Source organism: Nomascus leucogenys, chromosome 6 (assembly GCF_006542625.1).
Source record: "Nomascus leucogenys isolate Asia chromosome 6, Asia_NLE_v1, whole genome shotgun sequence".
NCBI classification, from domain to species: Eukaryota; Metazoa; Chordata; class Mammalia; order Primates; family Hylobatidae; genus Nomascus; species Nomascus leucogenys.
This window is the reverse complement of record NC_044386.1, coordinates 112,610,638-112,626,208: the sequence shown is the minus strand read 5'-3', so window position 1 is coordinate 112,626,208 and position 15,571 is coordinate 112,610,638. Positions and strand designations below refer to the sequence as shown.

Below are 15,571 nucleotides of genomic sequence, written 5' to 3'. Positions count from 1 at the left end.
GGGATATTAATATATACAATGGGATATTAGAGATAGATGTTTTAGTAAGGAAAACAACTGAGACTTGGAAATGGGCTCAGAACAAAAAGTGAGTGACTATCCTGTCTAGCTCATCCATCTCTTGTTCATAGAAATGCAAATCAATTGTGACTGGTGAAATGCAACCGATTATTGCCTCATGGATAGACCATCAATTTATAAATTCATTTCAGATTCCTAATTTCCTACATATGCCTCTGCTTTTTATACCAATTATAACATTTACCCATTCCCTTACTAATTAATAAGCTAATAAAGTGTTTGACAGCTGTTCATTTTATATCTACATAAAATTCACAATTATACCATGTCTTAAAAATTATCTTAATAGTTTCAAAGACATCTTCCTCTTCTAGCTTTGACCAGAAAAATGAGGAAATGAAGAGAGAGAGAAAGTACATTGTATTTCTATAAGGTTTTTGACTCTAGAGAGACATCCCAAATTGCCATTTTCATGTCTCCAACTCTAACGAGAATGGAGCATATAAACCCTGGGAAAATCTCAAGTTATATCTTTTGGTTTATAATGAAGATGACTAAGGCTCAGGAAAGAAAGAGATTACAATCGTTAAAATCTGGGGGGAAAAATCATGAATTTAAAAAGGTTTTTCCTCTGTGAGTCTTTAAAACATAAATATAGAAGATTTATTTTGTAAATCAAGTGTTTGTTCCTTCTGACCGCCCAGGCTCTGGATCATTTTCCTATAGGATTCCACAGGCCATCGTTTTATGGATGTATTCATGGACACATCTGGATGTGCAGAGCAGGATGGTCCAGTACGGCCTCCTTAGACAGGGCAGACAGCCAGCCTTGCCGTAGATCTTTCCATTATCCATGGTGTCCCTCTTGCTCAATGATGTGCAGCTGAAGGAATTGTTTGGGAGAAATGAGACCCAGGGGAGAGCAAAGGAAACTTAACATTGTAAATTAAGAGAGACACTCATGGCCTTTCCAACCAGAGGAAAATAAACAGGGTTACAATAAGAACACAGAAAATCTGTCTGGAAAATCCAGTATACGCCCAAAAATCTAGTTTTCTTCCAAAAGATTGATAGATGAAGATTTAATAATTCCCCAATATAGTAAGTGACACATTAAAATAGAATTTCGTAGAATTAAACTTGTTTCTTGAGTCTCATAGGAGAAAGAAATTTAAAAACCATCACATACCTATAAATGGAAAACGATAAATGCATATGGAAAAAAGAGCAAATAACTGCGGTAAAATATTTTTTAGAGAAATAAATTGTAAGCAAAAAAAAAAAACAAACTTTTTACTTAAAAATTTTTTCACTGTTAGACCAGAGAAATGACAGTTGTATTCCAAGTAGTGGTATTAGTAATAGGAGTTCTATATCATTATTTCTTTTAGTTTTGTGTTTCTCCTGTTAAGTCTAGGATCTTAAACTATCTCTAAAGCAATTAGGTCACTAACGGCCTATGAAAACACATGTAGTATTCCTGGGGACATTCTTTCCAGAAGGCTGAAATTCCTTACATAGAAAGAATTTTTCACAACCATTGGTTAAGGTAAAAATACAAAACTAAAATAAAACTCCCATATTTGAAGAAAAACAATGAGATTTTCTACTTATTCAATAGTAAAGATTAATTCGTTGTTGAGGCCTTAAAATATGCAGGGCACACGAGCACTGAAAGGAGTACCCAGTTGCTATGGATGACATTGCTATCCAATGTAAGAGAGTGACCTGACAGTCTAAATACGTTTCTGGAGGGCAACTTAACAATACTTACAACAACCCTTAAAGATTTACATAGTTTTTTGCTTGGCAATTTTCACTTAATGAAATTTGTCCTAGGGATAAAAAGCATAGATGAGCCTAAGGATTTAGCAGTGGGATTGTTTAACACAGTTTAGATTAAAATTGAAACTAATAAAGAAGAACAGCCCTATAGGAATAGCGTGCACATTATCATACATCTGTCTGATGATCTTGAGACATCCATCAGAAGTAATGTTGTGGAAAAATTTTAATGATATGAAAAGCAAAAGAAAAAGTCACAGGGTCACGATGTATTTTAAATGGAATAAAGCAGATGTAATGCGAGTGTGTGCATGTGTGTACAATGCATGTGGACACATTTATGTTTATTTATTTATATTTACTTGTATGTGGATAAACATACCAAAATATTTACTATATTGAATTCTGAGAGACATAAATGGAGATTTTTCGAATTGTTTTATTTTGATTATTTCATTTTGAAAAATTTGTAAAATAAATAGTAATGGTAACAATAAAAAATAGCTTATTTCCATATTGTCATTTATTTTTAAGGTAGAAGGACTGGAAGAAATCTTTATAAATACCTATAGCTGTGCCTAGTATTTATATTCATAATTGAATTTAAACTTTATCTGAAGCATATAAATAAGGTGTTCTTATTTTATTTTAATATATGATCTAATGGTGACTAAGAGACACTCAATGGCTTGCTTAAGGATACTACAAGTAAGTGTTAGAGCTGACATTTGATCCCTGGTCTGTCTCCAAAAGCGTTTACTTTCTATTTAAACCTTAATCCTTTAAATGTCTTGGATCAATCAAACTAACAGCAAAATTATAAGTAAGCAAACTCAAATCTGTAAATATATTGATTTAAAAATTATTAACAGGTGTGATTAAAGTATGGTATGGATATTAAAATATACCTAATAGACATATTTAAAGGATTAGGGAAAATGAAAATATTTAGAAACTCAATACCTCACCCTGAACCCCTATGAAACCCCTATACACTCCTGGCATATATACCCACCAAGTGACGACAACTGCATTATACCATTCTTACCAGGAATGCCATTATATTCATGTCTGCAGTGTACTGCCATTTGTAAAAATTGCTTTAACTATTGGTCCTTTTATACTTACTGCACTCTGCAGTTGACACTGGCTAAAGAAAAACACAAATGAAAAGTGCTTTACTGGTGACATTTCCAATCCTTGATTATCATCCTCAAGCAGACCAGTAGTGATGCCTGGGGCTCAGGCATTCCCCTATCCATTTCTCTCCTGCTCTATTGTAAATATACCAGACCTTCTTCCCGTTTTTCAAACCCCAACACCTCTCCCTACTTTTCACTCTCAACTAATGACTCTGCCTCCTATTTCCCTGAGGGTGGAGAAAACCATGAGGAAAACTTCTCTACTTCTCTCTCTACCACACTTGCCCATTTGTGCTCTCAGCCCTGACTCAGCTTTTCTTCCTGTTACCGTGGATGGAAATTTTGATGCTCCTAGCTAAAGCCAAATTATCACAGAAATAAGGATACTTCTTTCACATTTCTCCTCTCTACTATTAGCTAAGACACTTACCCTTATTTCCTCTATTTAAAAAAATCAGACAAAAAACACTTGGCCCCACTTCTCCCTTCAACAACTGTGCCATTCTTCTGCTCCCCCTCTACAACAAAACTTAAAAATTTGTCTCTACTTGCTGTTTCTAATTTCCTCAACTCATTTTCTCTTGAACTCATTCCAATCAGCACTTTCCCTCAATACTCTACTGAAGATGCTCTTGTCAAGGTCGCAGCTATATGGGTTGGTTCAATCCTAGTCCTCATCGTACCTAGCAATCAGCACCTTTGATAGAGCCCATCACTCTCCGTATCTTGAAGGTCTTTCTTCCACCCACCACTCTCTCCTGGATTTTCTTCTGTCTCACACTGGCTTCCTCTCAATCACCTTCTCTTTATTTGTCTTGCTAACCTTTGATCTGTAGAATATCCTAAGATGCTGTTTTTGGCCTCATTTTCTTCTGTCTACAGTAATTCCCTGGGTGAGCTCATCCATGTCACAGCTTCAAATTTTGTCTATATTCTTATTACCTCCAAGCTTATAATCCTTAACGAGGTCCTCTCCCTAATTTGAACTCTCTACTGGACATATTTACTAAGTTGTCTAACAGGCACTCCAAGTTTAGCATGTCCAGGGATGGAACTCTATCACTTAATCCCCCGTCCTGCTCCTCCCAAAATCTTTCCTAGGTCATGAATGCCATTTCCAGTCTCCTAGCTGGGACACCCCTCCTTCTTGCACTTCTCTCATGCAAATACTGTTTGCTCAACCTACAAAACATTTCTCTACAAATCAGCCACATCCCACCCCATCCATAGCAACCACCCTGATTCAGGTCATCAGCATCACTTAACTGGAATCATTTCACTAATCTGTAACAAGTCATATGGATTCTGCCCTTTCTGCAGTTTATCTTCATCTTAAATTCAAGAGTAATTGATAAAATACTTCTGCTCAAAATTCTTTCCATTATTTCCCAATGCTATCCTCTCCCTACCTTCCTAATCTCATCTCTGTCCCTAGCTCACCCCACCCTTGCCACCCGGGCTTTCTTCCTATTCCTAGAAGGTGTCAGGCTTACCCTGATCTCTGGGGCTTGCCTTTGGGATCAGGAATACTCTATTTCTGGAATATCTCCTCCCAGATTCTATGGGGCTTGCTCCCTCCCTTCCACCAGGTCTTTGCTCAAGTACCACTCCCTTATTTTAAAGTGAAATAGTTTCCCATTCCAGCATGCTCTTTCCACATTATTATGCTTCATTTTTTTCTTTAGTGGTTGTACGACCTAACACCCTATAGTTTACTTACTTTTTATCATCTGTCTCCATTTGCTAGAACGAACGTAAGGCAGGGTAGGAACTTCTCTGTTTTGTTCATTACCTTAGCTCCCTTGGCTGGATTGAACATTACCTGGCAAAGTATACACTCAATAAATATTTGTTAAATGAATAAACAGGTACATGGAAAATTAAAATATGTGCATCTATACATGCAATTGATTAAAATTGTATAAAGATACTCTGAAAGATAGCAGAGATTAGAATAGGACCCTAGGATTAGAGTGAAAGGTGTATAAACAAGATTTATTACTACATATGCATATATATTTTTTAAGAGACAGGGTCTTGCTTTGTCACCCAGGCTGGAGTGCAGTGGCCACTGCAGCCCACATCACAGCCCAATGAAACCTGGAACTCCTGGGACCCAGAGGTGCTCCTGCCTCAGCCTCCCAGGTAGCTGGGACTATGGGCACACACCACCATGGGCCACTAATTGCATATTTTTTAATGTTTGATGCTTGAGTCATGCAAATATATTACCAATTTAAAAAATCTATCAAAGTAACAAAAGAGGTCTACTTGCCAGTCTCCTGACGCAGCAAGATCGCCAGAGCTTTGCTAGATTGGATATGTGCCTCACATGTTTACATTTCTTTACCCGAATGCTTATTGTTTTCTACTTCACCTTCATCATATTTTCTATGAAACCTTTAGCCACTCCTCGTTGTATTTTCTCTGCTACTCTGATTGCACAATCTCAGTACCCAAATCACAAACTATTTCTGCAAAGACATCATTAGGACCTTTGTCGGTTAACAGTCAGTTGCGATTACTTTTCTATTTCCACTTATGAAGATTGCTACCGCAGCTGAACCAAAAGCCCATCAAAGCCGTTCCAGTGGATTTAGCTGGGACATTTATTTCCACAAAACACCAGATGGTTTAGAAAATTCAAATAGTTCAGCGAAGATCCTATTTGGATGACTAACAGGCAAGAAGGAAACCAACATTTATTCGGTCCCTACTATGTACCTGGAGCTGACCCAAGAACTTTTTCTATGAGCCACTTTACATCACCAAGATGTCATTGCTTTTAGCCCCAGGAATGACCCTATGTAAACAATTCCGACAGATTCTTCCTTAGTTTCACTGCTACCTCCTTTGAGAGGTCTTCCCTGATGCCTCCATTTGATTTAGTTTTTCTTCCTATGAGAGCAACCTATATTTAATTCTTAATTGCATTCTTCATGTGATTTTTCTTTTGCATTTTTTCACTCTATGTGTCTTGGAGGCAAGGATTCCCATGTGTTACTTCGTGCTTTCTCTCTGGTGCCTGTCATGGTGATTTGCCCATAACAGATGGCCGGTGAAAACTTTTTGAATCAATAAGTAAATTAATTGACAAATTATTTACTATTTTCCATCTTTTTATTTTTTAAAAATTACAGAATTACCCAGAACTGCCTTGCAGTGGGTAATTTTGCCTTGCAACGGGTCAGCAAAACATAGTATTTCTTTAAAAATTGAAACAAATACTAAAGAAATACTAAAACAAATGCTAAAGTAAATAAAAAACATTTCCCTATCTGCAAGGTGCCTGGCATGGATGTCAAAATGAATTCATAGCAGAACACGGTGCTTAAAAATAAAGAATCCCAGTGTAAAATAAAACATTTTCTTGACTAAGTTTTCAGTTTCATGATTAAAATACCTTTCACATCTGAGAGAGGAGAGGAGATAAGCCAAAATATAAATGTCAAGATAAAATTGTTCATGAAAATGTAGTAGAGTTTAGCTTATAACATCCTATGGAGAACAAAAGTGTCTCTCTGACCAGTACCCAGCATTAGAATTAAGTTATGGCCATTATCTCATGGAAAAGCTTAAAATGTGTCTGACAAGTAGGATCTCTCAATGAGATGGCGCAGAGGAGTTCAGAAACCTCAGAAGGAACCTCATTAAAATGAGAGTGTATTCAAAAAACAACAAAAGGGCCAGGCGCAGTGGCTCATGCCTGTAATCCCAGCACGTTGGGAGGCCGAAGTGGATGGATGGTTTGAGGCTGGGAGTTCAAGACCAGCCTGGGTATCATGGCAAAATCCAATCTCTACAAAAAATACAAAAATCAGCCAGGCATGGTGGCACATGCCTATAGTCCCCACTCACTACTCCAGAGGCTGAGGTGGGAGGGTCACTTGAGCCTGTGAGGTCAAGCCTGCAGTGAGCTGTGATCATGCCACTACATCCAGCCCAGTCAACAGAGTGAGACCCAAAAACCAACAAAAATATGTGACACACAGGAATATTTCAGCCCCTATCTCTGTCTCTTTGTGTGTGTGTATCTTTCTCTCTCTCACACACACACACACACACACACACACACTCATACACTCATGCCATTTTCTTGTGGCTGCCACATAATATGCAATGCTCTTGGTATTCTAGCTGACCCCAGGTGACAATTAACAGGAGATGAAAGAGAAGGAGGAGAAGGAGGAAATGGGAAAGTGGAGTGAGGAGGACACATACACATACACACACACACACACACACACACACACACGACATGCATGTGCACACATACACGGTCTCATTTGTTTTTCCAACAATATTCCTGGGTTGAAAGAAAGGATGGGGATTGCTATGATCATTGCTAGGATATAAAAATTGAAGTAGGAAAAAGCGAAAACAATGCACACAAGGTCAACACCTCGGACCAGGAAACCTCTGAAGCCTGGGCTATAGATTTCATCAGGATCAGAATATTCAATGTTACATTTTCGCTGAAAAGAATTCCCACTATTTTCCACATACAGCTGCACTGACCGTTTTAAGTGAAATAATTGTATATGTGCAAAGGTCCTGTATAGCTTTTCTAAAATTTGACAATACTACTAAAAACTTACTTGAAAATCCAATAATAGGCCTTTGGTGTTTACCCAAAGGAGTGGAAAACTTATGTCCCTACTAAAATCTGCATGTTTAGAGTAGCTTGACTCATAATCGCCATAGCTTGGAAGCAACCAATATATTCTTCAATAGGTGAATGGATAAATAAACTATGATACACCCAGGCAGTGGAATATTATCCAGTACTAAAAAACAAATAAGGTATTGAGCCATGAGAAGACATGGAAGACACTGAAATCCATATTACAAGTAAAAGAAGCCCATCTGAAAGGGCTACATACCGTATGATTCCAGCTACATGATCTTCTGATAAAGGAAAAGCTATGGAAACAGTAAAAAGATCAGTGGTTGCCAAAAGTCAGGGGGAAGTTAGAGATGAATAGGGAGGCACCAAGGATTTTTAAGGGCAGTGAAATTATTCTGTATGATACTATAATGGTTAATGCATATTATTATACATTTGTCCGAACCCATAGAATGTACAATACCAAGAGTGAACCTTAATGCAAACCACAGACTTTAGGTGATAATATGTATTAATGTAGGTTCATCAGTTACAACAAATCTACCACTCCAGCGGAGATTGTTGATCATGGGGGAGGCTCTGTATGTGTGGAGGCAGGGACTATATGGGATATCTCTGTACTTTCCTCTCAATTTTACTGGGATCTTAAAACTGATCTAAAAAAAAGTCATCTTTTTAAAAGTGAAATTTTAAAAAATGACATAAAGCTAAGATTTTTCCAAACTATCCATAATAAAAAATAAATTTTTGAACTATCATACTTTAGGAATGTGTGAATTTTCTTTCTGTTATTTCAAAAGGTGATTGTGACAGGACTAGGAGCAAACTGCTGCATCCTGGGACTTAGCAATGGCAACGAGGTTAAGACTGTTGCAGAGCTGTAGGACTATGACAGAACTGGCTGGGGTTGCCAGGGCCAGGGCCTATAGGTGTATCTGTCACCTCACCATCAGAGCTCTGGCCTCTGGGTGTTCTTTCCTGCGGGGACCCTGGAGGTCAGATGCCAGATCTATGACAACTGAAGAACCATGAAAGGAGAGAGAGTTGCTTGTAGAGGCCACATAATCTTCAGGCCACAGACGGAACTGTCGTCTTTTCAGCTGACACGCATACAATTCCTACTATAACAAATCCCCTTTGAGTAAAAAGTAATAAATCTTTTGTTTCAGGAATAGTCCTTTGGGATTTCTGCTTTTGCTTTTGGAAAACTCGTATGAGAAAAATTGAATCCACATGGTTTGGTGAGAAAAAGATAGGCTAAATAATTAGATGGGATTTGATCATCTAGCAAGCAGGCTAAAGATAGGATATTTCAGACTAGAAATGCTTTTGTTTGGTGGGGATACAGAAGACCCAGACACGTCCATTCTTCCCTTTCCCAGGTTTTGCCAGCTTCATTCTCAGTTGGCAAATATCACATTCCAAGTGTTTACTACTTGAGATTTAAACAAATGTGGCCTCCATAAATAGAGAGGAAAGAACCATTGAAATAAACTTCTAATAATAGGCTGATAAGGAAAAATATGTGCATACACAATTATATATATGAACATGTAATTTTTAACCAGAAACTACTTTTCTGTGCATCCCATAAATGATACACTAGATACAGCTTATTTTTTTCACCTTAAATTTGACCTGTCCTTAGACTCTCATTAATATTCTATCCTATTCTCTGTCTTCCATGGGGTATAGCATAATGGTTACGTGCATGACATGTGCCCTGTAACCTGCTAGTTCACAAGAGGCTTCAGCCTCTCCTGCTGGCTGATCTTTGGACAGTTAACCTTACTACATCTAGGTTTTCTGGTCTATAAAATAGACACTAAAGTAATACTACTGTGTTTCCTCTGAGGCCTACAGATAATCCCTATTCTGTAATTATCAGGGTAACTGCTATGCAGTAAATGCTCAATAAATGTTGTTATTATTTTTACCTCCTCATTAATCCATTTCCAAGCTGTAAAACAGGGATAATATTCATACTTATATCACAGGGTGCTGTATCACTACGTGAGTCCTTGAAAAATGTTTTAGATACCTGTACATGTATAGGTATCTAAAAAATTTTTGTACTCAGAGTGTACATTCCATAAAAATTCACTATTGTTCTTCTCTCATTTCACCTTGTTCTTGGTCAGGCAATTTATTAGTTTTTAACACACCCTGTTTCTCTCGAATAATTTAAAAAGGAAAATATTTATCATAGTGAAAGGGCTGCTCAGGTTTCTTTTCCCAGATCTCTCCAAGGCAGTGAATATCAAATCTAAGAGCTGGCAGCTAATGACAGGAATTAACAGCTCTTGCTCTGGACATAGTTGAGAGAACATTCCTCACACCTAAGTCTCACTTCTATCCTCAGATGCTTACATGGGGCACCGCTCACTTCAGAAAAGTAGGTTATACTAGAATTAAAGTGACTTTTACTGGCTTAAAGACACAGTTCACCAAATATAATTAGAAAGATTAATTTAGAAATTAAGAACATAAAAAGAGTTTTATAGTGCCTCAAGAACTACAATTGACTTTTTAAAAATCTTTGCAACTTAACTGGGTTTGCCTTACCGAATCTTAAATTCTGTGTTCTGTGACCAGTTGATTTTAGATTTGCAAAGCTAAGGCAGGCAAATTGGTTATTGTTTCTACTGGAAGGCAAATATGCAGGATTGACTAGATGTGACAGATGAATTCTATTAAATTTACAAGTCTAAGTGAAACTGGCTAGTTCCAATGGAAAATCTCAATAATTTGAATAATAAATGCTATTTTCATCAACTATGGATGAAAAGGAATTTAGAATGTAAATTATTTTAAAGGATCATCATCTCAAGAGCCATGGGCTGGTGCACTGGTGCATTAAAATACCTATTCTAGACAAATCTCCCAAACAGCAACCATTATATTTCAATGATCTTGATTCTCTATAGTTTTATGAATGTCCCTGTCTTGATTGAAAGAATTGGGAAGAGTGGTGGCCAGTCAGACAGATGTTCCATAGGGTTAAGGCTGGGGCCAACTCTTACCTATAACCGTGGTCAATTCTTCAAAGTTCCTTACAAAGCAGAAGGTAGAAAACAAAGGTCAGCAAGTCAGAAGGGAAATTTGAACAGATCATCCCATCAAAGAGACAGGCCAGATAAAGTATCAATATTTAAACCTAAAATGCAGATATGAGGTCATAGATCTGGGGAGCTAAAGAAGCAGGGAGCAACATTTCAGGCAGGGAGGGCTGGCTTAGATAAATTGTAAAATGCGCTATTGCGTGTGGAGGCTCCTGGTGTTGTAGGTAAAGCTCACACGTTTAATGAACCAAAAACGAAACTGAGACCACCTTGTAAATGTAATCCTCTGAGTGCTAGACATTGTGTATTCATGCTCTAACCAGGATCCGTCGTGATTCCATCTCTAAATTATGTTCATTTCTACTGCAGAAATCAGGAATTGGTCATAGACACACACACAGAAAGAAAAATGCATAAAATTATACCTATTGTTAATAATCTCTCCTACCATCTTTACTTCAGAAACCGCACTTTTCACAGTAGTCACCTATGTAGATGCCACAGCCCTAAACTGTATCTGAATTGTATTTATTAGATAAAGAAAAGCTATGTATGGTAGGTATGAGTTATTAATGTCAATGAATAAGTCATTATTTTTATTGTGCAAATTACTTTTGTGAGTAGAAAGCATATACTAGAATATTTGCATAAAACACACAGCATATGCAAAATTTAATATATATAAAATATATACAAGTAAAATTATTTTAAGAACTATCTTAGATATATTGTTATGGTTACCTAATATAAGACTATTTTTGCTTCCCATTATAGTCAATCCATAAACCTATGTGTGGGAGACTAAGAGAGTAACTTCTGGCAAAAGAAAGATTTCTGTGGTCTTTGTTGGCTTGGCCTAGAGAAGGGTTTTCTGACTTGACATGGGAAAGTTTTCATGAACATGACAACAGAAATATGAGTCCATGACTGAGTGAGATTCTCATCTATAAGAACGAGACATAATGAGGAAGTGACAAGTCACACAGGAAGCTGAGTTAATTGATTATATTCATACGGAACACGGTAAGAACTAAATTTATTTTGAAAAATTCAAATTTTAATGATAGTCAAGATACTAAATTTTCAGGTATTAACTTTCTGTTGTGAGTTTTAAAATTTATCTTTGTTATGTACAAATATCTTTTTACCCTAAAGCTATTTTTTTCTCCATTTCTGAATAGAACACTGGATTCTTCATAGGCTCGTGAGATCACTACTCTTCTGATAAAATGCAGGAAAGGAAAAGAGGGAGCCATATGAACACCTTCTTCTCATTTTTCAGTCCCATTTGCAGACTAATGAACTTTATGCTAATGAACGTTGAACTAATGAACGTTTCCCTTGTCAGTATTAAATCTTATCAGTGCCACCATCTCTAAATGATTACTGATCTCATTTTCAATCCAGAACTCTTTCCACCAAATACGTTAAAGTTAGTGCTTTTCCTGCTTCTCTCCATTCTCTCACCAGGCTCTGGATTCAACAATCGCATCTGAAAACATCTGAAACCCTTTAACTTAGTTCTTTCTTTATTCTGCCCCACAGATTTGGCTTTCCACATTTTCAACATTTACCTTATACTCTGGACATGTAGTCTCCTCTTCACTCTGAAAACATACAAGCTTACTTCTGATTTGACACATGTTCTCAGCATTATCCCACTTTGCTCTTCTCTTTTCTGCCTATATATATAATTTTTTTTTTTTGAGACAGTTTCGCTCTTGTTGCCCAGGCTGGAGTGCAATGGTGCAATTTCAGCTCACTGCAACCCCTGCCTCCCAGGTTCAAGCAATTCTCCTGCCTCAGCCTCCCAAGTAGCTGGGATTACAGGCGCCCGCCACCATGCCCAGCTAATTTTTTTTTTTTTTTTTTTTTTTTTTTTTTTTTACTAGAGGAGGGGTTTCACCACGTTGGCCAGGCAGGTCTCGAACTCCCGACCTGACCTCAGACGATCCACCCATCTTGGCCTCCCAAAGTACTGGGATTACAGGTGTAAGCCACGGCACCCTGACTATATATATATAAATTCTATAATAATTTGAGACAAATATCTAGCCCTCCTCCTTCCATAATATCTTTCCTCTCTACTAGAATAAACCATAATTTCTTCCTCCTCTGAATTTCTGCACTTTCATACAGATATCATCAACAGAGAGTGAGCCTTCTTAGCTGGAGGTGTTTGAGCATAATCTCTGACCAATTGTTGACTGAACACTACCAGAGCACTAAGATTTAGGCTGAAAAATAATAAATAAAGGAACAAATAAGTGAATAATTTCTAAAAATAAGCAGAGCAGGGACATTCGTGGCCACACCAGGTAGGGGAGACAGAATTCACAGATTTAATTCATGCATGTTACAAAAGAAAACAACAACCCTCAGAGAGAAAAGGAGTCAGAATCCAGAACTGACACAACATATTATCTAGAATGTCTCCACTTCAAATAAAAATTATAAGGTGTGCAAAGAGACAAAAAAAAGTATGATCATATTTAGAGGAACAAAACCTGTCACTAAAAGTTGTCTCTCAGTATCACCAGTATTACATTTGTCAGACAGTGACTTTAGAACAGGCAGGTTCACTGTGTTCAATGAATTAAAGGAAACCGAACTTAAAGAATTAAAGGAAGCTATGTTAATTATTTAATGGCTCAGCTGTCTCAATAAAGAAACAGAAGTTATAAAAATGAACCAAGTGGAAATACAGGTTGAATATAGCAACATAAGGATACAATGTAAGGTTATCTAAAGCAATAATTACGGCACTACATTGTTGGGTCTATAACATGAATATATACATGTAATACTGCATGTGAAAACAATAGCACAAAGAAAAATGAAGGAAAAAGATGGAGTGGTTACGAGTTTCTGTATTTTACCAGAATTTAGATAAAAATTATAACTGTAATAAAAAAAAACTAAGTAGAGAGAGTCTATAAGAAATTTGATATGACAGAAGAATCACCAAACTAGAAAAAAGATCAATAGAAAATACCAAGCTTAAAGAACACAGAGAAAAAAAAATGAAGAAAAATAAAGGGAGTCCTAAATGCCTGTGGATCAGCTTTGAGCATAACAATTTAGGCGTAATGTTATTTCTAACAGCAAAGGATAAAAAAAGGAGAAGAAAAATATTTCAAGAAGTGATGGCTGAAAACTGTCCAAATTTGATGAAAATCATTAATCTACAAGGAGCACCGATAATCCTCCCCAAAAAAACACAAAAAGATTCACACCTAGATACAACACAGTTAAACTCTTAAAATTCAAAGACAGAGAAAACCTTAAAAGCAGTGAGAGAAAACACAGGGGAATAAGAATAGGTATAATAGCTAACTTTGTCAATGAAATACAAACCTCTCCAGACAAAAACTAAGATAATTCATCATTTGGACACCTGCCTTATCAAATTTATTTTTAAATTACTAAAGGAATTTTGTAAATATGTAGGTAAATATATAAGACTTAATGTAATGTATTTTCTCTTTTTTCTTAACTCCTTTAAAAGACATAAGGTTGTATAAAGTATGTTTATAATACTGTATTGTTAAATATGTAATATATCTATATCTATCTGTCTGTCTATAATACATGTGTTGGTAACACAAGAGCAAGTATAGGAAAAAGTAGATATAGTAGAGCAAAGTTTTAATAGTTGATCAGAAATTTGTTAGTATTATTTTGAAAGATACTGTGATAAGTTCAGATGCACACTATAATCTTTACAGTATCTACTAAGAAAATCAAGACAAGTATGAAAATGGCGCACTGAAAATATTTATTTAACATAAAGGCTGGCAGTAAATCAGAAACAGAGGAACAAGAAAGACATGGGATAAATAGAAAACAAGTAGCAAAACAGCTGATATAAATCCAACCATGTCAATAATTACATTAAATGTGAAAGTACCAAACTCTGCACTTAAATAGCACAGCATGTCAGAATGAAGTTTTAAAAATTCATCAGTGCACTGTCTAAAAAAGAAATATGCTTGATTTTAAGATATAGGTTGGAAGAAAAATAATTTAAAAATATATATCATGTAAACAGTAACCATAGAAGTGCTAGAGTGGCTACATTATTATCAAATTAAAAAAAACAGGAAATATTACTAGAGGCAAAGAGGGTTACTTTACAATGATAAAAGGCTCATTATATTAAAATGATTTAAAAATTATAAATATATGCCTACCTACCTCAGAGCTCCAAAATACATACAGAAAAAAAACTACAGACTTGAGAAAAGAATTAGAATTAGACAACTTAGCAATAACAGTTGAATATATAAATAAGCTAATCTCAGAGAAGAGTAGAAGAGCTAGATAGAAAATCAGCAAGTGTATAGAAAACTCAATACTAGCAATCAATTTTATCTAACCAACATATACAAAATATTCTACCAAATGACTGTAGAACACTTATTAAAGTGCACATGAAATATTCTTCAGGGATCACTGGGGGTGGAGCCAAGATGGCCGAATAGGAACAGCTCTGGTCTACAGCTCCCAGCCTGAGCAACACAGAAGACGGGTGATTTCTGCATTTCTGCTTGAGGTACCGGTTTCATCTCACTAGGGAGTGCCAAACAGTGGGTGCAGGACAGTCGGTGAAGCGCACTGTGCGCGTATGGAAGCAGGGCGAGGCATTGCCTCACTCAGGAAGCGCAAGGGGTCAGGGAGTTCCCTTTCCTAGTCAAAGAAAGGGGTAACAGATGGCACCTGGAATATCAGGTCAGTCCCACCCTAATACTGCGCTTTTCCAACGGGCCTGGAAAACGGCACACTAGGAGATTGTGTCCCGCACCTGGCTCAGAGGGTCCTATGCCCACGGAGTCTCGCTGATTGCTAGCACAGCAGTCTGAGATCAAGCTGCAAGGCGGCAGCGAGGCTGGGGGAGGGGCGCCCGCCATTGCCCAGGCTTGCTTAGGTAAACA

At 36.9% G+C, this 15,571-nt stretch overlaps 1 long non-coding RNA gene across 1 annotated transcript in view; it reads right to left on the bottom strand.

Annotated features, from left to right (window-relative positions):
- Nucleotides 1–424: 424 nt before the first annotated feature.
- LOC105739899 overlaps nt 425–15,571 on the bottom strand; it is an 82,149-nt gene continuing 67,002 nt past the window's right edge. The window contains exons 3-4 of the long non-coding RNA XR_001115873.2: nt 4,669–4,770; nt 425–904 (exon numbers count right to left, since the gene is read on the bottom strand). This is a non-coding gene — a long non-coding RNA (uncharacterized LOC105739899). The remainder of the gene's footprint in view (nt 905–4,668; nt 4,771–15,571) is intronic.